The sequence below is a fragment of the Lactuca sativa genome, chromosome 8, assembly GCF_002870075.4.
Source record: "Lactuca sativa cultivar Salinas chromosome 8, Lsat_Salinas_v11, whole genome shotgun sequence".
Taxonomy (NCBI): domain Eukaryota; kingdom Viridiplantae; phylum Streptophyta; class Magnoliopsida; order Asterales; family Asteraceae; genus Lactuca; species Lactuca sativa.
Genome location: NC_056630.2, coordinates 339,472,236 through 339,495,475, shown reverse-complemented (window position 1 = coordinate 339,495,475; position 23,240 = coordinate 339,472,236).

Below are 23,240 nucleotides of genomic sequence, written 5' to 3'. Positions count from 1 at the left end.
TTCTTGGGCCGTGAACATCAAACAAAGGCACCAACGTGTGCCTAAGGCCTTCATATGCTTGGAATAAAAGTCTAGAACCTATACCACTTGTGCAAGAGACTTGAAAGCATCAAAAACACCCATCCTTAAGAGTTTACAGCCGCAAACTCTAAAGGAAATGGCCTTAAGGCCGTAAACTCCTCAAAGGAGTGTTTCTATGCCTTAAACCCTTCCAAGAATTGAACCACCAAGTTGGAATAATTCTAGGGATCATTTAGAACTTCAAAACACAAAATACCACCAAGCTTGGGAGTTTACGGCTGTAAACTCAAGAGTTTACAACCGTAAACTCCATGTGTGATGCTATATGGAGAGTAAACTCATTTATGGGGTCCTTTGGAACCCTAAACCTAAGTACCTTGTCCCACAATAGCTTACATGCACTCCTTAGGGCTTAAAACACTTACATAAAGAGTTTATTTTGTTCTAGGATGTCTTAACATTATCATTTAGTAATTTAAGACTAATTGAGTGCATATATGTGTGATTATATGTTCATTAGGATCGTAGTGTGTGTACAAGTTTTCACTTGACACCTAGCAGTCCTACCTCTTCAGTAAGAATCTTTTGGACAACGGAGGACAAGTAGGGTTTCGTCATCGAGTATGTGTATTCTCGATTGAGTATCTGATAATTTTTATTGTATTTCAGAAGCATCATGGTTGGGACTCGACACACACCTGAGAGCAGCGGTGTCAGCGACGAGGAGATCCGTCGATTGATTCATAAGGAGGTTGCTGCTGCCATTCAGGCTGAGATTCCCGAGATGTTTGGGGACATCAAGACCACGTTGATTGAGAATTTTGATGAGTGGTACGCAGCATTGACTGAGGCTGCTACAGCTGCAGCTATTGCTGCTGTTGCTGCTGCCAGACCTCAGGGAGGTGACTCGTTTTTGTTTCGGGGGTTCAGCAACACGAAGCCACCAGAGTTCGACGGGACACAGGACCCGATTGACGCTATGAGGTGGATCTCTGACATCGAGGGATGTTTCTATACGTACTCTTGTCCAGAGCACTTGAGGGTTCGGTTCGCCTTGAACCAGCTCCGCCTAGGAGCGAAGGATTGGTGGAAGTTCGTGACGGCGAACTTCACTTTGGTTGAGATTTCCAAGGTGACCTGGGAGAGGTTCACCGCTATGTTCAGAGATGAGTATGTTCCCCCGGTGGAGAGGGAATGGTTGATTCAGGAGTTCTTGACCCTCAAGCAGGGTACTGATTCTGTGGCAGTCATCACCAGGAAGTTTCATGAGAGGGCGATGTTTTGCCTCGAGCAGGTGTCGTCTGAGCAGGCTCGTATGAGTCATTATCTGAGTGTGCTGAGGAGAGATATTCGGGAGTTCGTGGCGAACTCGACTTACCGGACATTTGCTGAGCTCCAGGAAAATGCCCGGAAGAGGGAGATAGAGTTGGAGACTCAAGCCAGGGAGGAGGCCGAGTCTCAGAGGATGGATCGGCGGCCGGTTCAGTCTCAGCCGGTAACCAAGAAGGCTAAACCCGCTGATTCGAGGTCTGGAGGCGCGAAGGGCCGCACTTGTGGGAAGTGCGGTAAGAGTCACGAAGGGTCGTGCAAGGCTGGGGTAGGCTACAAGTGTGGGAAGGAGGGGCATATCGCGAGGGATTGCCCCAAGGGATTCTCGGTTTGCTTTCATTGCAACCAGACCGGCCATCGGAAGGCCGAATGTCCGCAACTTCTTCAGGGATCAGTACAAGGATCTGTGCCTGCTGCTAGGACTATCGAGGTTTGGCCGGTCAAGGTCGAGGCCCCGAGGGCTCATGGGAGGGCATTTCAGTTGACTGCGGAGGAGGTTCGCGCGACGCCCGATGTTGTGGCTGGTATGTATTCTCTTTTCATCTTTTATTTGAGTTGAGTTTTTATGCTTATATGATAATATGCGTAGGTAATTTTCTTGTGAGTTCTGTGCCTGCGTTGGTATTGTTTGACTCGGGTGCGAGTCGGTCGTTTGTTTCCATAGCATTTAGTCAGTATATTAGTGTCCGTCGAGAGGCGTTGGATCGGCCTCTGCGAGTTTCCATAGCTGATGAGCTGTAACGACCATATAATTTCAACCAATTTTAACTTTTCAAAAACAACCCATTTTCATAATGTTATTACAAAAAGGTTTTCAATACAATTATTATTAGAGTCTTCCCAGAACCACATCATAAAACATAATCATGAGGAGCAGTACGATCATGCCTTTGCCTTGCCACGGTCTCCTGAAGAACCTGAAAAACATTAAACCACAACTGTAAGCCCGAAAGCTTAGTGAGATACCCCCAAAAATACAAACCACATATACCATACACGCATAACATGCCATATCATATCAGAACACAAAACAACCATGCACTTCGGGTCTACTGTGTGACTGGTCCGCCGCACCAGCCTTCAGTCCACCTGGTCCACCCTCCGAGTCTAGCCATACATATCGAGTCTACAGTGTGATTGGTCCGCCCACACCGGGCCTTCAATCCACCTGGTCCACTCTCTGAGTCTACAGTATGACTGGTCCGCCCGCACCGGGCCTTCAGTCGGTCTGGTCCACTCTCCGAGCCTCGGCACGTCTGGTCCACCCTCTTGGGGCCTACAGCCTATCCGGACCGCTCGCTGGGCCTTCGGGACAATCGGTCCGCCCTGGGTATGTTGGCCTACATCACAAAGCAGGACCCGCCTCAACCCCACCCCAGTCCAACAACCATGTGCACATAAACATTCAATCATATAACAATTCACATTCAATCAAGCCGATCTAGCAGATCACATAACATAACATCTTCCTAACCAGGATACCGACCTTAACCAGGTCTCTAACATAATACCATCCTAACTACCAGGATGCAAACATAGCAAAGCAATAACATAACAACGATACCCGGATCTTAATCCGATAAAAGGGCCGGCCTTGGTGCCTTAGACCCTGTTGATATAGTGAGGATAACTCATCTCGCAACTGCCGAACTCTAAACTAAAGAAGCAGATTCCCGAATCACCGCCTCACTGAAAATCCCGAACTATCCGAAGAAGCAAAATAACCATTAGACCCAACACAATATCCTTCCAAGGGTAAATTGACGAATTTACCCTTAACTCAATTAGGTCCATAACTAAGGGCCACAATCAAAATATGAAAGGCCCATCACTAGATAAGCTCTCAAGCCCACTAAAGGCCCAAAGACCAAAAGTTCGAAGCAAAGCCCAATATTGGCCCAATTTACTAAATTGGGCCCACCTCACCAAATGGGCCTAGATCCACGGTCCATAATAATTAGAGAGTCCACAATACTCCATCCATAATGTCCAGTCACGGCCCAAAATCCAATAGCCCAATAACAGCCCAATCTCCTAAGGCCCAAAATGAAAACCCAACAGAGGGAGTATGCTGGGCGTACCCTCCTTGGTACGCTGGGCGTACAACGTTGATCGCGAAATGGAAACGGGACACAGACCTACTATGTTGGGCGTACTCTCAGTTACGCCGAGCGTAACTCCTCTAAACTACAAATCCTCATAAGATCTTAATGGCTTTAGCTCTTAAGTCCAAACTTCAGATCCATAGACCAAATATGCCTAGGATTCATAAAGTCTCAAACTTTATTACTTGGGACGTCCATAAAGCTCTTAATCCAAGGTCTTAATCCATTAAGACCTATCTATAACACATGAGAGACAACCAAAGCCCTTGGGACCTCATTTTTCTTACTCAAGACCTCTCTTAAGGTCTAAAAGGACAGCTAATCTCAACCAACTCGAAACATGCATCAAAATGAGGTTTTTGGGACAAGAATGATATCAAAACTTCACAACACATAGATCTACACAATATGATTGACAAGCTAGAGACTTTTTACCTCAAAAGAGCCTCAGAATATGATGTCTTTCCAGATCTACAAGCTCCAGCCACTCAACTCCTTCTTTGACAACTTCCTCTTTCTTCTTCTAGCCTTTCTTTTGCCAAAACAAGCTTTCCAAGGTCAAACACACCCAACAATGGAGGTGGGACGGCTATCTAGGGTTTCTGAGGTTAAGAGAGTGCTTATGGAGGCTAGGATAAGAACCATTATGTTCCTTATATAGTGGATGACCCTAAATTTAGGGTTTCTGGATGATAGACGTACGCTGGGCGTACGCCGAGGGGCCTCCGCGTTCCTTTCCTCCACTATGCTGGGCATACATCCAGCTTACGCTGGACGTACCCAGCCAACCACAAACACGTATCCTTGGCATGCATGGGACCCCTTTGCTAATTCCCCCCCCCCCCCCATTAGGGACCATTACTGCCACTAACCATAATTTACAACATCCCCTCCATCAAGTCGTTCCCGCTAAACTCTATATCCACATCAAGGACCGAAATGCCCTTACTCTTGCTCTCGGGAACCCATACATAGATATTTCAAGAACGGGGCGTTACAATTCTCCCCCACTTAAATTAGGCTTCATCCTCGAAGCCTGCGGCAACTCAACTCCAGAGCTACTCCCGCAATGCACCACCTGGCATTAACCAGACCAAGTTCCTCAAGACACAACCACCGAAACCCAAAACCCAACTTTCCCTTTCTTGCAGTGTTCTTACCACCGATTCAAACCGTCCACCGGCCTCATCCTCTGATAACCACACTCATTAACTGAATACCACTCCATGATACATCACTCGCTCCAAAACACAACAATCTCTCAACTCATACGAGCTAGAAAAATCCATGATCCACCGGAATTCCTGGTCTGAGGCCAACTTATCCACTCCATGCTGACAGGATGACAAATCCTTCAGCCTCAGAGCAACTCCCATGAGTTCTCCACCGCAATCTCATACCCATGCTGGATTGGCTCTAGCATCTTTGGGTTGGGAAAACCCGATACACTAACGACACCTCCAAACATCCCCCAGGATGAATTTCCACCACATAAATCAAAATCAGACTGGAAATCCAAGATTCCATCCCTACATTCCTTCCGAGCCTCAGCAAACATCCAACCCGGATGTGATTCCATACCCCAGCCGCCGACACACTACTCATCAACCATGATTGGAATACCCCAATCATAACTCTGCACTACTACTTTCACTTCTGTGAACTTACACTCCCTCTCGGAGCTACATTCCTTTCCTTTCCCTTACCAAGGAAATCCACTTGGCTGCCTTGACACTACCACAAGTGCCACAGTGCTCACTCAATACTACACCATTCTCTTATAGCATAACCGCTATCCTATGCACTACACATGCTCTGGATCCGCCCGCAAGGACTCTCAAGTCCATGCTCTACCTTCCACCCACCATGATCAATACTCGGGGCCAGACCTTCTAACGCTAACACATCGCGACATATGCAATCCATTTCCTCGTACCGAACTAAAGACACATGCAGAGTCTTCAGCATGACTGGACCGCCTTACCAGGCCTTCAGCCAATCTGGACCACTCTCAGAACCTTCAGCAGATCTGGACCACCCTCCAGGGCCTTCATCCTGGCTGGACCGTTCTCTGAGCCTTCGGCCTAACTGGTACGCCTACCGGCCTTCAGTCTATCCGGACCGCTCAACTAGCATTCATCATTCCGAGTTATCCCTCCGGGAAACTCTCCCATGCATACTGTTCTAGCCCTCTAGGGGTTCCGAACTCTATCTCCATCCTACATACTCAATCCCGGCCCGATCCCAGGCCTTCCACAATCAATCACCCTAGGTCTGTATCCCGCCCCGCACGCCTGCCACTTACTCATACCAGCCTATGCTATTGGCTGACAGAAACACTGCTGAATCCCAAGCAGCTAAACAACCTCTCGTGCTCATCGATCTTCCGGAGAATTCTCCAATTCTTCCCCACTTAGAGCACAGACTATCAACCACCGGTCGCCATCACCAACCTCCCTCAATAACCCTACACAACACAAACACTTACATGCGAACTGCGTCCCGTAAGATAACAAGACATCAAGAAAGAAACATACCCGCAGCTGCATCCGACACTGCCCTGACCTCCTCTACTGTAAAATGAAAAGCACGACCCTTGGGGGCTCCACTCCACCCGTGATCCTCAATGTGGCCGGTGCTGGAGCCTGCACCGGTCCTGCAGTAAGCTGTGGACAGTTGACCCTCAAGTGTCCAACCTGATGGCAATGATAACAAATCCTCAAATCCTAAACCGGGGCTGTCTACCGACAATCCCTCGCATAGTGCCCCTCCTTTCCGCACTTGCGACATGCACCACCGGACCTACAAACTTCGGTGTGACCCTTCCCACACTTCCCACAAGTGTGACTGCTCTGATCTCCCAATCTAGAATCAACGGTCTTAGATCATTTCGGCGCCGGCTGCAACTGCACCGCAGCCTGCCTCAGCTCTCGCAACTGCAACTCAATCTCCAACTCACACCGCCTGGCGGCCTCCTGACACTCCAACAAGGTCTCGCACCTCTGCATAGACACAAACTGTCTGATATCCCTCTTGAGCATACTCAGATATCGGGACATCTGAGCCTGCTCCGAAGCGAACTCAGGGTAAAACATCGCCCTCTCAGTGAACATCCTGGTGATCTCCGTCACTGACTCCGAATCCTGCTTCAGTTCCAGGAACTCCTGAGCTAATCTCTCCCTCTCAACCCGCGGAACATAACGAGTGCTGAACATCTCCCGGAACTGATCCTATGAAACCGCAGCTCTCTGCGCACCCGAATATGACCCCGTGGTCAATCTCCACCAATCCTTCACCCCAAGCCTCAACAGGTTCAGAGCACACCTCACCCTCTGATCAGCAGGGCACGAACACGTGAAGAAACACCCCTCCACATCCGACAACCATCTCATAGCAACAATCGGGTCCTGCACCCCATCGAAGGTAGGAGGCTTCGTATTATCGAAGTCCCGATACTAAAAACCTCGACCGGCTCCTCCCCCTGCCGCTGCTACAGCCGTTGTAGCTGTCGTGGCAGCCGTCTCTGCAAGAGTTGCATAACGCTCATCAAAATACTCGACCATGGCGGTCTTGATCGACCCAAACAGTTCCGGCAACTCGGCCCGGAACAACGCGGCAACCTCATCATGTAGGATCTCACGAATCCTAGCGTCTAACTCGCATGTGCTCATCTGACCAATAACCTCGGGCGGTACTGACCCGCCCTGACCTCCCTCTCCTGCTCCCGATCCTGACCCGGATCCGCTCCCAGTGTGCCTCGTGACCACCATACTGAAAAACACCACAAGATCTCAGATACTTCCCACAAACCCGGGAACCAATTCCCAACCCAACCCTAGAGGTCATGGTTTCTTTGATACGCGTATGGGTCATGTGCTTTCAATAGTACGGGCCCATACTACCTTCCACACCTACCCATATTTGTATCAAGTATACCACAACACCCTAGTGAAAAACATACATAACAAGCGCTCAACCCTCACTCCTAGAGGAACACCAGAAATCTCCCATAGAGGAACCCTAGGCTAGCAGGCATCATAAATCAGACAACATTATCATGAAATCCTGAAGATCTCTAGCCTAGTACTAGCATGCTGTTCTATCAAAGCTCAAAAACAAATATCATGTATGGTATTTTGGGGTTACTTATTGGCTCCGACTGATCGTACCTCCGCGTCCTCCTTTTACTCATTTTGAAAACCATTTTAAATTCTCTTTTAAAAACTCTCCTTGATTTGAGACTGGATTCACACAAATGTTCCTCCAATTCACTCAAACCAAGGCTCTGATACCAACTTGTAACGACCATAAAATTTCAACCAATTTTAACTTTTCAAAAACAACCCATTTTCATAATGTTATTACAAAAAGGTTTTCAATACAATTATTATCAGAGTCTTCCCAGAACCACATCATAAAACATAATCATGAGGAGCGGTACGATCACGCCTTTGCCTTGCCACGGTCTCCTGAAGAACCTGAAAAACATTAAACCACAACTGTAAGCCCGAAAGCTTAGTGAGATACCCCCAAAAATACCAACCACATATACCATACACGCATAACATGCCATATCATATCAGAACACAGAACAACCATGCACTTCGGGTCTACTGTGTGACTGGTCCGCCGCACCGGCCTTCAGTCCACCTGGTCCACCCTCCGAGTCTAGCCATACATATCGAGTCTACAGTGTGATTGGTCCGTCTGCACCGGGCCTTCAATCCACCTGGTCCACTCTCTGAGTCTACAGTATGACTGGTCCGCCCGCAACGGGCCTTCAGTCGGTCTGGTCCACTCTCCGAGCCTCGGCATGTCTGGTCTGCCCTCTTTGACAACTTCCTCTTTCTTCTTCTAGCCTCTCTTTTGCCAAAACAAGCTTTCCAAGGTCAACCACACCCAACAATGGAGGTGGGACGGCTATCTAGGGTTTATGAGGTTAAGAGAGTGCTTATGGAGGCTAGGGTAAGAACCATTATGTTCCTTATATAGTGGCTGACCCTAAATTTAGGGTTTCTGGATGATAGACGTACGCTGGGCGTATGCCGAGGGGCCTCCGCGTTCCTTTCCTCCACTACGTTAGGCGTACATCCAGCTTACACTGATATTTCAAGAACGGGGCGTTACATGAGCGTGCAGTGTATGCTTCGGATGTGATTCGAGGATGTGTCCTTGAGATCTTCGGTGTGGAGTTCCCGATAGATCTGGTTCCGATCGCGATGGGGGACGTGTGTGTTATAGTGGGTATGGAATGGTTGAGCTGATATGGAGTTGTGATAGACTGCGAGCGTCAGTTAGTGACGATTCGAGACCCTAGTGGGGGAGTTCTTACAGTGCACAGCGAGGGAAACGTTGGAATGACACAGAGATGCTTGGTCTCCTTCTCCTCTTCTTGATTCCCTCTTCTTTTCCTTCAAAGAAACTTCAAGAACACCACAAAACACTTCAAACTCACAAGGAAGCAAGGCTAGAGAGAGATACAGGGCTCTGAGGGTGAATGGGGGCGAGGTTGGGGCGGATAAGTCGTTTAAATAGGGTGCAAACCCCTAAAACTTAGGGTTTCATCCAACAATTGTGACTCGCCGAGTCCAGGATATGGACTCGCCAAGTCGCCAACTTAAACGTGTCCCAGGTCTCGCATCCACTCGGCGAGTCATACCTATGACTCGCCGAGTCCAAGGCTAAAAGAAGGGAAATACTCAAATAAGATTTACGTACCAGGAACTGGGTGCTACAACAACCCTCGCATCCATCACATATGCCACAAATCCTCTACAGCCCTACTGTAGACTCTGTCTTGCTCTGGCGGCCGAAGAAAATGCTTGTCCACCCTAGATCTACCCTTTTGAGGCATTTTGAGCCCTAAAATCCATATTGGTGAATATCTACACGTAAAGTTGGAAACTTTACGTGTGATTCGTGTCCTAGAAGTCCAGATCTGTGAATGGCATGGACTGGAATCGAGCAAATCCGTGTATTTAGTGGGTGCATGGCAACGACTCGGCGAGTCGTTCATGTGACTCGGCGAGTCTGTTCGCGAGTCTCCGAGTTTGTCCCTTTTCGTAGTGTCGAGTGAGCAGTGAGTCATGGGGTGTGACTTAGCGAATCGGAAGCTGAACTCATCTTTGGAGGTACTCAGCGAGTCAATGCCCTGACTCGGCGAGTTCAAGGCAATCTCCTTAGACCAAGAACAGACTCGGCGAGTCGTTCATACAACTCGGCGAGTCTTAGCATAAGTGTTCATCGGATGAAGATGAACTCGACGAGTTGTTCATACAACTCGGCGAGTAGGATGAAGGACTTGAATATCAGTTTAGAAGGAGAACTCGTCGAGTCGTCGCCTAACTCGACGAGTAGAAACGGGATCCAGGACAATCGTTTGGGTAGGGACTCGGCGAGTTGGAAAGCCAACTCGGCGAGTCGGGTCAACTGAAAGTTGACTCTGTCTGTGACTTAGGGCATGATCGGGGGTAAAATGGTCATTTTACCCAAAGGACAGTTAGCAGTGTTTGATTGGGTACGTTGTGGGAATTGCAGCCGGAGGATTTCCGGAGCAGCAGCAACAGCAGTAGACAGTCAGTTCCCGATCAGATCAGCAGCTACTTCGAGGTGAGTTACCTTCCAGTAGCGGTGGGTCTACGGCCACAATGCCGGCCCACCGGTAGGAGTTGTATGTTAGATGATTCTCTTTGTGATATCATCTAGGTTTGCTACTACCTGATATGTTATATGCTGACATGATATGTATATGTGATAGTTGTAGAGTTCGGTTGTTAGGACCGAAGGGTAGGTCAGACACCCCAGATATGTCTGACAGTACGTGATGATATGTTTGCATGCTGGCTTGTTATGTTATATGCGATAAAGGTAGTAAGAGGGGACTAGTCCCCGAGGATCGGTTGTTAGGACCGATGGGTAGTCAGCACCCCAGAATGGCTTGACACGGGTAGTCAGCACCCCAGAATGGCTTGACACGGGTAGGACGGCACCCCAGAATGGCCGTACCGGGTAGTCAGGCACCCCAGAATGGCCTGGCAGTATGTATGTTATGTGTTTGTATGGTATGTGGTACGATGGGGGAACTCACTAAGCTTTGTGCTTACGGTTTTCAGTTTTGGTTTCAGGTACCTCCTCAGCTAGGGGAAAGGAGCCGGCGCGGTAGCAGCATGTCACACACACACTCTCTGGTTTCCGCATTTACGAGCTTCACTGGGATTTGTACTCTGATATTTTGATTGGTTGTATGATTTGGCTTTTAGACATGGTTCACGTTGTGTTATGGTTTGATCAACAATGTTTTTAGTTATTAATATTTTCTAAAGTAATGTTTTAAAACAAAATTTTTGGTCATGAAAATTGGGTCGTTACAGTTGTTTCGGAGAGACCGAAGTTGGTGGATGAGGTTCCGATAGTGTGTGAGTTTCCAGATGTGTTTCCAGAGAAATTGTCGGGTGTGCCTCTGGAGAGGTAGGTAGAGTTCGGTATTGAGTTGGTTCCAGGAGCTGCGCCTATCGCTAAGGCGTCGTATCGCCATGCGCCTCCGGAGATGCAGGAGTTTTCCTTGCAACTTTAGGAGCTGCTGGGGAAGGGGTTTATCAGGCCGAGCAATTCGCCATGGGGGGCGCCGATCCTTTTTGTCAAGAAAAAGGATGGCTCGCTCCGGATGTGCATTGATTATCGTGGGCTGAATAAGCTAACGGTCAAGAACCGTTACCCATTGCCGAGGATCGATGATTTGTTTGATCAGTTGCAGGGAGCATCTTGGTTCTCCAAGATCTATTTGAGGTCTGGGTATCATCAGGGGAGGGCGCGGGATGAGGACGTCTAGAAGACGGCATTTCGGACTCGTTATGGGCATTACGAGTTCGTGGTGATGCCTTTTAGACTCACCAACGCACCGGCGGTGTTCATGGATCTCATGAACAGGGTGTGCAGACCGATGTTGGATCACTTAGTGATCGTGTTCATCGAGGACATTTTGGTGTATTCGAGATCCACAGAGCAGCATGAGGAGCATTTGAGAGAGATCCTCGGAGTTTTGAGATCGGAGAGGCTTTATGCCAAGTTCTCCAAATGTGAGTTCTGGCTATGAGAGGTTCAGTTTCTGGGACACCTCGTTAAACAGAATGGGATATTAGTCGATCCGGCCAAGATTGAGGCAGTCATGAGATGGGAGGTGCCGAGGTCACCCACCGAGACCAGGAGTTTTCTGGGTTTGGCCGGCTATTATCGGAGATTTATTAAGGATTTCTCCAAGATCGCCGTTCCACTCACCAAGTTGACCTGGAAGGGTGTTGTGTTTTCTTGGGGTCCAGAGCAGCAGACCTCGTTCGAGACACTTCTCCAGAAATTATGCGAAGCACCAGTGTTAGCTCTTCCGAAAGGGATGGAAGATTTTGTGGTTTATTGTGATGCATCGGTATCCGGATTGGGAGCGGTGCTTATGCAGAGGGGGCATGTGATTGCTTATGCATCGAGGCAGCTGAAGCCTCATGAGTCGAGATATCCCACTCATGATTTGAAGTTGGGAGCGGTAGTGTTCGCTCTCAAGATTTGGCGACATTATCTGTATGGGGTCCGGTGTACGATATACACGGACCACAAGAGTTTGAAGTATTTGATGGATCAGCCCAACCTGAATATGTGCCAAAGGAGGTGGTTGGACGTGGTTAAGGATTATGATTGTGAGATCTTGTACCACCCGGGCAAGGCTAATGTGGTAGCCGATGCATTGAGCCGTAGGGCGGAGGGCGCCCCAATTCGAGACGTTTGTTTGAGATTGTCAGTGATGACCCCAGTGTTGGATGCTATTTGTGGGGCCCAGGCTGAGGCTGTGAAGCTAGAGAGTCAGAAGAGGGAGCGAGTTATCGGGATGGAATCGGAATTTGTTACTGACAGCCGGGGGCTTATGACATTTCAGGGCTGGATTTGGGTACCGTCTGTGGGCGGGACGCGTACCATTTTGTTGGAAGAGGCTCATCGATCGAAATTATTGATCCATCCCGGGGCCACTAAGATGTTTTTGGACCTGAAGAAGGATTATTGGTGGCCCTGTATGAAGAGGGATGTCGCATGGTTTGTAGAGAGGTGCTTGACCTGTCGCAGGGTTAAGGCCGAACACCAGCGTCCACATGGTAGGCTGCAGCCATTAGAGATTCCTGAATGGAAATGGGAACAGATTACCATGGATTTCATCACCAAATTGCCAAGAACCGCGAGGGGTGTCGATGCAATTTGGGTGATTGTGGACAGGTTGATGAAGATCGCTCACTTTCTTGCTATCAGTGAGATCTCTTCTACTGAGAGGCTGGCAGAGTTGTATGTGAGGGAGGTGGTATCGCGGCATGGAGTTCCGATCTCGGTTGTTTCAGATCGAGATGTGCGATTTATTTCCAGATTTTGGAAGAAGTTTCACGAGGAGTTGGGTACGAGACTGCATTTCAGTACCGCATACCACCCACAGTCGGACGGGCAGAGTGAGCGGACGATTTAGACGCTCGAGGATATGCTTCGGGCATGTGTATTGGATTTCGGAGGGAGTTGGGACACGTATTTGCCCTTAGTGGAGTTTTCTTATAACAACAGCCATCATTCGAGCATTGGCATGCCACCCTTTGAGTTGTTGTATGGGAGGAGGTGTCGAACCCCCATTTGTTGGGGAGAAGTAGGGCAACGTGTGATGGGCAGCACCGAGATTGTGCTTCAGACGATAAAGCAGATCCAGCAGGTCAGACAGAGGTTGTTGACCGCTCAGAGTCGGCAGAAGAGTTATGCGGACATACGCCGGTCTGAGCTCGAGTTTCAGGTCGGCAACTTCGTACTCCTGAAGGTCTTTCCTTGGAAAGGAGTGATCCAATTCAGGAAGAGGCGCAAGTTGGGACTCCGATATATTGGTCCTTTCAGGGTGATCGCGAGGGTGGGCAGGGTAGCCTATCGTTTGGAGTTGCCAGCAGAGTTGGGTCAGATTCATGACACTTTCCATGTATTGTAGTTGCGAAAGTGTATAGCCGACGAGTCGGAAGTGGTGCCATTAGAAGATATTCAGGTAGATGCAAGCCTGAATTATGCCGAGAGACCGGTGGCGATCAGGGATCGGAAGATCAAGGTTTTGAGGAACAAGGAAGTGCCACTGGTGCAGGTCCAGTGGCAGCACCGGAAAGGGTCAGAGTTGACTTGGGAACCTGAGCGTGAGATGCGGGAGCAGCATCCGGAGTTGTTTGTTGAGTGAGACTTCGGGGGCGAAGTCTGATTCTAGTGGGGGAGAATTGTAACACCCGGATTTCTAGGTATGAGATTTTGTTCCTTTATTGTTGGGTTTTGTGGGGGAACTCGGCGAGTTGGCGTCTAGACTCGCCGAGTATGGTCGCAATTTCGGATGTGAGTTCACAACTGGACTCGGTGAGTTCATGGCTGGACTCGGTGAGTCCATGCTGTTTAATGAAGCCCTAATTTCCAGGGTTTGAGACCTATTTAAAGGCCCTTATGGCCGTCCATTGCGGCTACCACACCCAGAGAGAGTCCTAGATCGCTTGTGAGGAGAAGAGAGGCCATTGTTGATCTTTTGTTGGTGAAATTTGAAGGAGAAGGTGACCAAGGCAAAAGAAGGCTGAAGGAAGTGCAAATCTAGTGTCTTCAGAGATCAAAGGCTTCATATTAAGGTATTCCTTCGGACCTTCTCCAGTTTTGGGTGTTGATTCATAGAGTTAGGGTTTTAAACCCTTTAGAAGAAGAATATGTAGAGCATTTAGTCCCCTCTCGAGTTTGTGCTTTGGATCTGGACTCAAAGAGGTCCAAAGACTTTAACCCATGGAGCTTTATGAGTCATTTTGGGGTTATTGGACTTAGGTTGCCATTTTTGGGACTAAATCACCATTTGATGCCATTATGTTAATATATAAGCATCAAGTTTCGAGCTTTACATGACTTTCGTGCTTGGGAAGGCCAGATCTGTGGATTAGGGGCACAGATCTGACCCCAGGAGGTCAATAGAGTTGGTAGATGGCTTGAACTCGCCGAGTTGTTCTTGAGACTCGGCGAGTAGGGTGAGGGTTTCACACGAATAGCTCTGTGAGTAGACTTGCCGAGTTGGGGGATAACTCAGTGAGTCAAAAGGGGATTAGAGGACTGGGGTTCAAGGCGATACTCGTCGAGTTGTTCTTGAGACTCGGCGAGTTGAGTCGGGGTGGCCCCACGATTCATGCCAGGTGTGACTCGTCGAGTAAATAGAAGGACTCGACGTGCCAAGAGAAGGACTAGGAGAGTCAGTGGACACGTGTAGACTCGCCGAGTCGCCCAAGTGCACTCGACGAGTCGGGTCAAGTTTGACCGTTGACCTTGTTGACTTTTAAAGTTGAGTACAGTTGTATTTATGAGAGTATTACTTTATGTGATTAGGCGGAGGCTAGATCATACTTCTTCCGAGTCAGATATTTTCCGAGACATCGAGGTGAGTCTTCTCACTATACGTTACCTAGAGTGGTACTATGTGATGACCAGAGGGTCTTATGTGTTATGTATGAGTTTATGTGCTATGTGATACTTGTATGTTGTATGATGATATAGATCGGACCGGAGGGTCCAACGAGCTATGACCGGACCTAAGGGTCCAACGAACTGCGGGACTGGAGGGTCCCGCTGAGACACATTGACCGGAGGGTCGTATTATAGCCTTGAGTGGCGTATGAGCTGTATGTGGTATTTTGGGGAAATCACTAAGCATTTATGCTTACAGTTGTTGTGTTATGTGTTTCAGGTACTAGTGATGAGCGCGGGAAGGCGCTGGCATGATTCGTACACACACGCACTGGAGTTTTTGTAGAGATTCTGGGGAAATCTTTTGTGATAATAACATTTGATACAATGTGTTTGACATTATTTATGAATGAATGAATATTTTAAAAATGAAAAATTATTTTGAAAATTTATGTTGTTACATGGTGGCGCGGCACGGAGTTCTAGTTTCGGTGATTTCAGACAGAGACATGCGGTTTACTTCCAGGTTTTGGAAGAGGTTTCATGACGAGCTGGGTACTCGTCTGCATTTTAGCACCGCTTTTCACCTGCAGACAGATGGCCAGAGCGAGCGGACCATCCAGAATCTGGAGGATATGCTGCGGGCATACGTTTTAGATTGCGGAGGTAGTTGGGATACCTACCTCCCGTTGGCAGAGTTCTCGTATAATAACAGCTATCATGCGAGTATCGACCATCCTCCCTTCGAGATGTTGTATGGGAGGAGGTGCAGGACCCTGATATGTTGGGGCGAGGTTGGCCAGAGAGTCATGGGGAGCACCGAAGTAGTGCTCAAGACGATAGAGAAGATTCAACAGGCCCGGAGCAGGCTTCAGACTGCTCAGAGTTGGCAGAAAAGTTACGCCAATAAGTGTCGATCAAACCTGGAATTCCAGGTCGGGGATATGGATCTCCTGAAGGTGTCTCCATGGAAGGGCGTCATCCGATTCAGGAAGCGGGGCAAGTTGAGCCCAAGGTATATCGGACCATTCAGGGTTGTAGCCCGGGTGGGCAAGGTGGCGTACCGGCTAGATCTGCTAGCCGAGCTCTGTCAGATCCACCGCAATTTCCACGCCTCTCAGCTGCGGAAGTGCCTAGTGGACCATACGGCGGTGGTACCCTTGGAGGATATTCAGGTTAATGGCAGCCTGAATTACATCGAGCGGCCTGTGGCGATCCTTGACCGGAAGTTGAAGGATCTGAGGAACAAAAGAGTAGAACTCGTGAAGGTGCAGTGGCAGCACCGGAAGGGGTCGGAGTGGACTTGGGAGCCGGTGAGTGAGATGATGGAGCACTACCCCGAGCTGTTTCATGATCGAGCGGTAGACTTCGAGGACGAAGTCTAAAATAAGTGGGGGAGATTTGTAGCACCTGGTTCTTAGTATGTATTATGTTATTAAATCTTCCTTTATTTTTGCATTTTTGGCATTGGACTCGGCGAGCCGAAGGACTGACTCGCCGAGTAGAAGCGGGATGAGGCGCGGGGTTTAAGTTGCGGACTCGGCGAGTCGAGTCCCATACTCGGCGAGTAGCCGCTGTTTGGACAAAAACCCTAATCCAGGGGTTTGCACCCTATTTAAACGACCTTATGCAGCCTCCTTTCCCCCTTTATGCTCCCAAACACTCCTCATAGCAAACCCTAGCTGTTTTTTGAGAGGATCTAAGGCCTTTTGAGTGATTCTTGTGAGTTTTGATCTCAAGGAAGAAGGAAGAGCATAGAAGGATCAAGAGGGGACTGAAGGATTGGAGTTTGGTTCATCATTTGCAGTCTTTGGAAGGTATAAAGTCTGAACCTTGCTCATTCATTTGTTAGATCCCTCTTTGAGGTGATTTAGGGCTTTTATAAGCCATTTTTGGTGGCCAACTGTGTTTGCAAACATGGTTGGGGGTTTGGGCTTCTGTATCATGTCATTTTATGAACCACAAGTCAGATCTAGGTTGCTTTTTGCACCAAGGAAGGTCCCATGCAACAAAAGAACCATTTTAGAGCCTTTTAAGCTCTAATGTCCCATGCATGCACGTAAAGTTTGTAACTTTACGTGCTAGATCGAGTTTAGGGGCCTGGATCTATCATTTGGTTAAGTGTTGTACATCAGAAATCGAAGTTCTTAGTAAGGAATGTGATAGACTCGGCGAGTCCAAGGGTTTTGGTCCCATATCAGTGAGGGTCATAAGGACCAGTTGAGTGTGGAAGGGTTTTGGGAGTCCCGGGGAGTGGCCCAACGTTCTGGACTGAGCATAGTGTTCTAGGAATTCATGGTACTCGGCGAGTGCATGAATAGACTTGGCGAGTCCAAGACAATCTTCATGGTACTCGGTGAGTTGTTCATCAACTCGGCGAGTCGAGGACAGAACGTGTTCATAAGATAAAGAGTAACTCGACGAGTTGTTCATACAACTCGGCGAGTCAAGACGGGACATGAGTATCAATTGATGATGAACTCGACAAGTTGTTCATACAACTCAGTGAGTCAGATGTGGATTCAGTCGGTGTTCATTTAGAAGGAAAACTCGTCGATTCATCGCCTAACTCGACGAGTAGAGACGGGTATGAGGTCTGATGAAAGGATAGGGACTCAGCGAGTTGGCGAGCCAACTCGGGAGTCAGGTCAACTGGAAGTTGACTTTGACTTTGACTTGGCCAAGGGGTAAAATGGTCATTTTACCCTAAGGGTAGATGTCAGTTTCTGACTAAGTGTTTTGTGGGAATTATAGCCGGAGGATTTCCGGAGCAGCAGCGGCGGCAGTCATAGGATTCCCGCACAGTTTAGCAGCTACGAGGTGAGTTACCTTCCAGTAGGGGTGGGTCTAAGGCCACAATGCCGACCAACCATTGAGGAGTATTTAGAAGATTATTGTCTTTGTGATAATTTATCTTGGTCTGGTTTGCATTTGGTTATGAGTTATATCTATATGATATGTTACATGATAGGGATAGTTTCCCTGATAGTGGTCCTTAGGACCAAGGGGTAGGTTAGTACGTGGATATGTTTGAATGTGTGCTTATATCTTGCTATTGTATGCTAGTAGTAGGGGGTGGAATAGTTCCCAGTTACCGGTTGAAAGATACCGATGACGATTACCGGTTGAAAGATATCGATGACGATTACCGGTTGAAAGATACCGATGATGTTTACCGGTTGAAAGATACCGATGATGATTATCGGTTGAAAGATACCGATGGTATTGTATGGTATGTGGTATGATGGGGGAACTCACTAAGCTTTGTGCTTACGGTTTCAATTTTTGGTTTCAGGTACCTCTTCGTCTAAGGGGAAGGAGCCGGCGGCGTAGCATGGCATCATACACACATATGATTTTTCCGCATGGTGTTTACTGGGATTTTACTCTGATATGACATTTGTTCGTGGTTGTGGGTTTCAAATATGATACTTGGGTTTGAGATGTCGTGTTTATACAATACTTTCTAATGAATGTTTTATGAATTAATTAATCAAAAATGAAACTTTTGGGCTTGAATTTTGGGATGTTACGGTATGCTCAAGACTGATATTCGACAGTTTGTGTCTACACAGCAATGTGATACCCTCCTGGATCTTCAGGAAGTCGCGAGGCAGCGTGAGTTGGAGTTAGAGATGCAGCTGAAGGAGCAGCGGCAGGCACCGACACAGTCTCAGTCGGCGCCTATGCGTTCTAAGACTACTGATACACGACCTGGGGGTCAGCAGAACCGCACTTGTGGAAAGTGTGGTAGGGTTCATTCAGGAGTTTGTAGAGCAGGAGGTGGGTGCCACAAATGTGGCAAGGAGTGGCACTATGTCAGGGACTGTCGTCAGTCTGCCCCTCCCGCAGATATGAGGATTTGTTACCATTGTCATCAGGTTGGTCATGTGAAGACCAATTGTCCGCAGCTCGCTGCCAAGTCGGCGCAGGGCTCTGCGCCCGCTACTGTGAGGATTGGAGATGGGAGGCCAGTCAAGGTGGAGCCTCCGAAGGCCTAGGGTCGTGCTTTCCAGCTCACGGTCGAGGAGGCCAAATCAGCACCAGATGTGGTTGCTGGTACGTTTCTATTCTCTGTCTCAGTTATTGTTTTTGTGTTATGCTTATTGATTGTACCTGTCATTAGGTATGTTTTCAGTGAATTCTTTGCCCTCTTTGGTACTATTTGACTCAGGGGCGAGTCGGTCGTTTGTATATCAGACCTTCTCTAGAGGGTTCAATGTGCCAATAGATGATCTTGAGTGTCTGTTGCGAGTTTCGATCGCCAACGAGCATGGGGTTTCTGCTTCTTCGGTCTACCGGGGATGCGAGTTGGAGATTTTCGGGGTGTCCTTCCCGATAGATTTGATTCCTATCCCCATGGGGGATGTAGGCGTGATTGTAGGGATGGATTGGCTTATCCGTTTTGGCGCCATGATCGACTGTGAGGGACAACGGGTGGTGGTTCGAACCCCAAGTGGGGGAGAACTTGTAGTATATGGTGAGGGCACCAGGTTGGGATCAGGTTTTTGTTCGGCAGCCAGGGCTCGACAGTATATTCAGCATGGGTGTGCCGGTTATTTAGCGTATGTGGTAGATACGCGGGTTAGAGAGTAGCTATCAGTTTCTTAGGTCCCGGTAGTGAGCGAATTTGTTGATGTGTTTCCGGAGGAGTTACTCGTAGTGCCTCCGGAGAGGCAGGGTGAGTTCAGGATCGACTTAGTGCCAGGTGCGGCCCCTATCGCTAAGGCGCCGTACCGAATGGCACCGCCTGAGATGCAGGAGCTATCATCTCAGTTGCAGGAGCTGCTGGGCAAGTAGTTTATTCGTCCGAGTAGTTCACCCTGGGGAGCACCGATCCTTTTCGTCAGGAAGAAGGACAGTTTGCACATGATCCTTTTCGTCAGGAAGAAGGACGGTAGTAAACTCCTCAAGAACATCTTCATAGACCGTAAACTCCTTTTCCAAGGCCATTTCAAGTCCCGATCACTTCCAAAGCCATTGAATCAACCCTAGAACCTTCCCTTGTACATTGCTTGACCATTTAGCATCCACGAACACACCGCCCATGAGTTTACGGCCGTAAACTCATAGGGATATGGTCATTGGACCGTAAACTCCTCTAAGAGTTTACTCTTGAAGAGTAAACTCCAATTCCAAGCTTTACACATCCATAGATGCCACCCAGGTCGCTCCAAACACTTGAAATGAAGTGTTTTCACGACTAGAAGTGTATATCCTCAACTAATTAGTAGTACAAAGCCTAATTAGATACAAATGTGTATCTTTTCATATTACATAGGAACCTCACACGCGTTCAATCCCCGAACTGACATTTAGCATCCAAACCGACACATTCTGCAACTGGTGAGTTCATACCCCTACTCCTTTTTCCGTGTTTTTCAAATGTTTTCAGGGGGGATACAAGCAAAAGTACAAGGAAATCTTGTACTCAAACTTATTATTTCAGTTCAAATGTTTATATTCTGTATGCTTTTAATATCAAAAATTGTATTAACCAATAGTTCGAAATGCAGAGTTAGCCTTCAGACTAATAGTAGATTTCTTTATAAAGTGTTATGATCTATGTTTCATTTTATAATCTTACGAAGGACTCATACTAGTCATAAATTAGGATTTATACTAATAAGATACGCCCTCGAAAGTAAAAAAACAACGAAAGTAACAGAACGAATACGAAAGTAATAGAACAAATACGAAAGTAACAGAACGAATTCGAAAGTACGCCTTTGGATATCGACAGAGTTTCGAAAACATACGCCTCTGGATGTCAACTGAGCTTCGGAAATACGACTAAAGTATGCCTTTGGAAGTCACCAGAACATCGGATATACAGTTAATGTACGTCTCTGAGTGTCTCCAAACATTCGAAAATACAGATAGATAAAGTAGATATTCGACATTCGAGTGTAGGATAATCAGGATATCAGAATACCTAACTAATACGACAAGTATGATAGATACTAGGGCATAGCATTCCGAACCAAGAACTAACCACAACTTATAGGAAAATAAGGGTTTTTCCTGGGTTAACGAAATGTTCCTAATCAAACTGTAGAATAAACGAATAACTAACTCACATATAGGAAAATAAGGGTTTTTCCTGAGATGACGAACTGTTCCTAATCAAACTGTAGGATAAACGAATAACTAAACTTTACTTATAAGAAAATATGGGATTTTCTTGGATAATGACTTTTTAAGAAAACCAAAGGAAACCTGTTCTTTTACAAAAATAAACCGCTTATGAACTCACCAGCTTTATGCTGATTTTCAAACTGCTTGTATTCTCAGGTCCACATTAGACAGGTACACTGCGATCTTTTGGAGAAGACGGAGCGTATAGAAGACTCATCTTAGCTTTTGTTCATATGATATATATGTATAACTCTTGTAACACTTTGATTTCAAAAAAATGTAATAATTCTATGTAATGTAATGTTTTGTGTTTACTACGCTTACTATGATGGTTGCGATATACATGATGTCCGCCGCCCCGGAACGTTTCCGCCATCGGTTTCGGGGTGTGACCGATTGGTATCAGAGCCCTTGTTTATAGTGAACTAGTATACCAAACCTTACATTGTATAAGACTATAAACACTAAGGGGCCAAATTGCTCTGAACTAAAAGTATACTAAAAAAATATAAGTATTTTCAAAAGTATACAAGTATACCTAACCTCCGGATTCCGTAATTATTAGTAGAACAAAACATAAGTAAATGGGTGTTGTACATTGCGGTTAAACCTGGGCAGTTATGTAGTCGTGTCTAGGGTCAATATAGCCTGATCAACTATATTCATTCGAGACACGACCAACATGTGCTTGGGAGTGACTGTGGTGTTCGGCATGCCTAAAACTTACCGAATACCCAAAACAACGAGCCGTTGTTGCAGCGAAACATGAAATACTATGGGAGTATTTCTAGAGCCAACTTCGTAATAGAAATCCTCATTCCAGCGTTTCTCCTCAATCATTCCTTTAGCGATAGTTTAGTTGCTTTGATAACTCTTTCCTGATTATCGCTTATAGAATCCATTATCTGTCATAATGAGATATCCACTGTTCCATATCTCTTGATTCAATTCAGAGGACTTATGATCCTCTCTTTCCTGGCTATTTTGGATCAAGATGCCTCCGAGAAAAAGACCCAACTCAAAGAACAACAATCCTCCTCCGCCACCACCTCCTTCTCAATTGGATCCCGTCATGTTTCAAGCAGCTGTCAATGCTGCTGTGGCTGCTACCCTATCACAAATGAACCTCAGTGGTTTAGGTGGGCAAGGAGGTGGTCCCCAGCCCCAAAACCAGGAAGGTAGTCAGGGACACCGGAAGGAGTGTTCCTATAAAGACTTTATGAACGCGAAACCCACATTCTTCGATGGCATAGGAGGTGTCATTGCCCTAACTCGGTGGTTAGAGAAAATCGAATCTATCTTTGAGATCTGTGCCTGTTCAGAATCCGACAAGGTGAAGTTTGTCGCCTGCACATTCACCGATAAATCTCTGACTTGGTGGAACAGCCGAGTCAAATCCTTAACCCGACCTGTAGCAAATGCTTTGGGTTGGGAAGTCATGAAGGAACTTCTGCTCGCGGAGTACTGCCCTCGGGGCGAAATGCAGAAGCTGGAGCATGAACTTTGAAACCTGAAGATGAAAGGTTCCAATATCGCCGCTTACACATCCAGATTCGATGACTTGGCATTACTCTGTCCGGGAATGGTTACCCCGGAGAGTAAGAAGATTGAGAGATTCATCTGGGGGTTGACCCAGCCGACCAAAGGGAACGTTTTAGCTGCGAAGCCGGATACATACGACAACGCCAAACGCCTAGCGCAAATCCTGATTGACCATAATGATGACATAGAGGAAGCAGCCACCACTCCTGAGCCGACAGAGAAAAGTGGTGAGAAAAGAAAGGTTTGGAAGACGAAGAAGAAAAGTTAGCCTTCACAGGAGTCCTCGAAGAAACAGCAGACAGTGGCAGTCCACGCTGCCACTACCCCTGCTGTTGCTTCTGTCGTCGGTTCCTCAGCCCAAGCACCTATCACCGTATATGCCGGTATTCTCCCATGGTGTAACCGACGCAGTTACCACCACCGCATCCCCGGTCCCTATCGTGAGAAATTTTGCAAAAACTGTGGCCAAGAGGGTCACCTTGCATGAAGCTGCAAAACACCAACCAATCAAGCTTCCAGAGCGAGCATCAGTCAGGCCTGCTATGGTTGCGGCAAAGTCGGGCATTATAAGAGAAACTGCCCCAAGGCAGCAACAACTGGCAACACCAGGAGAGTCCTAGCTATGGGACAAGA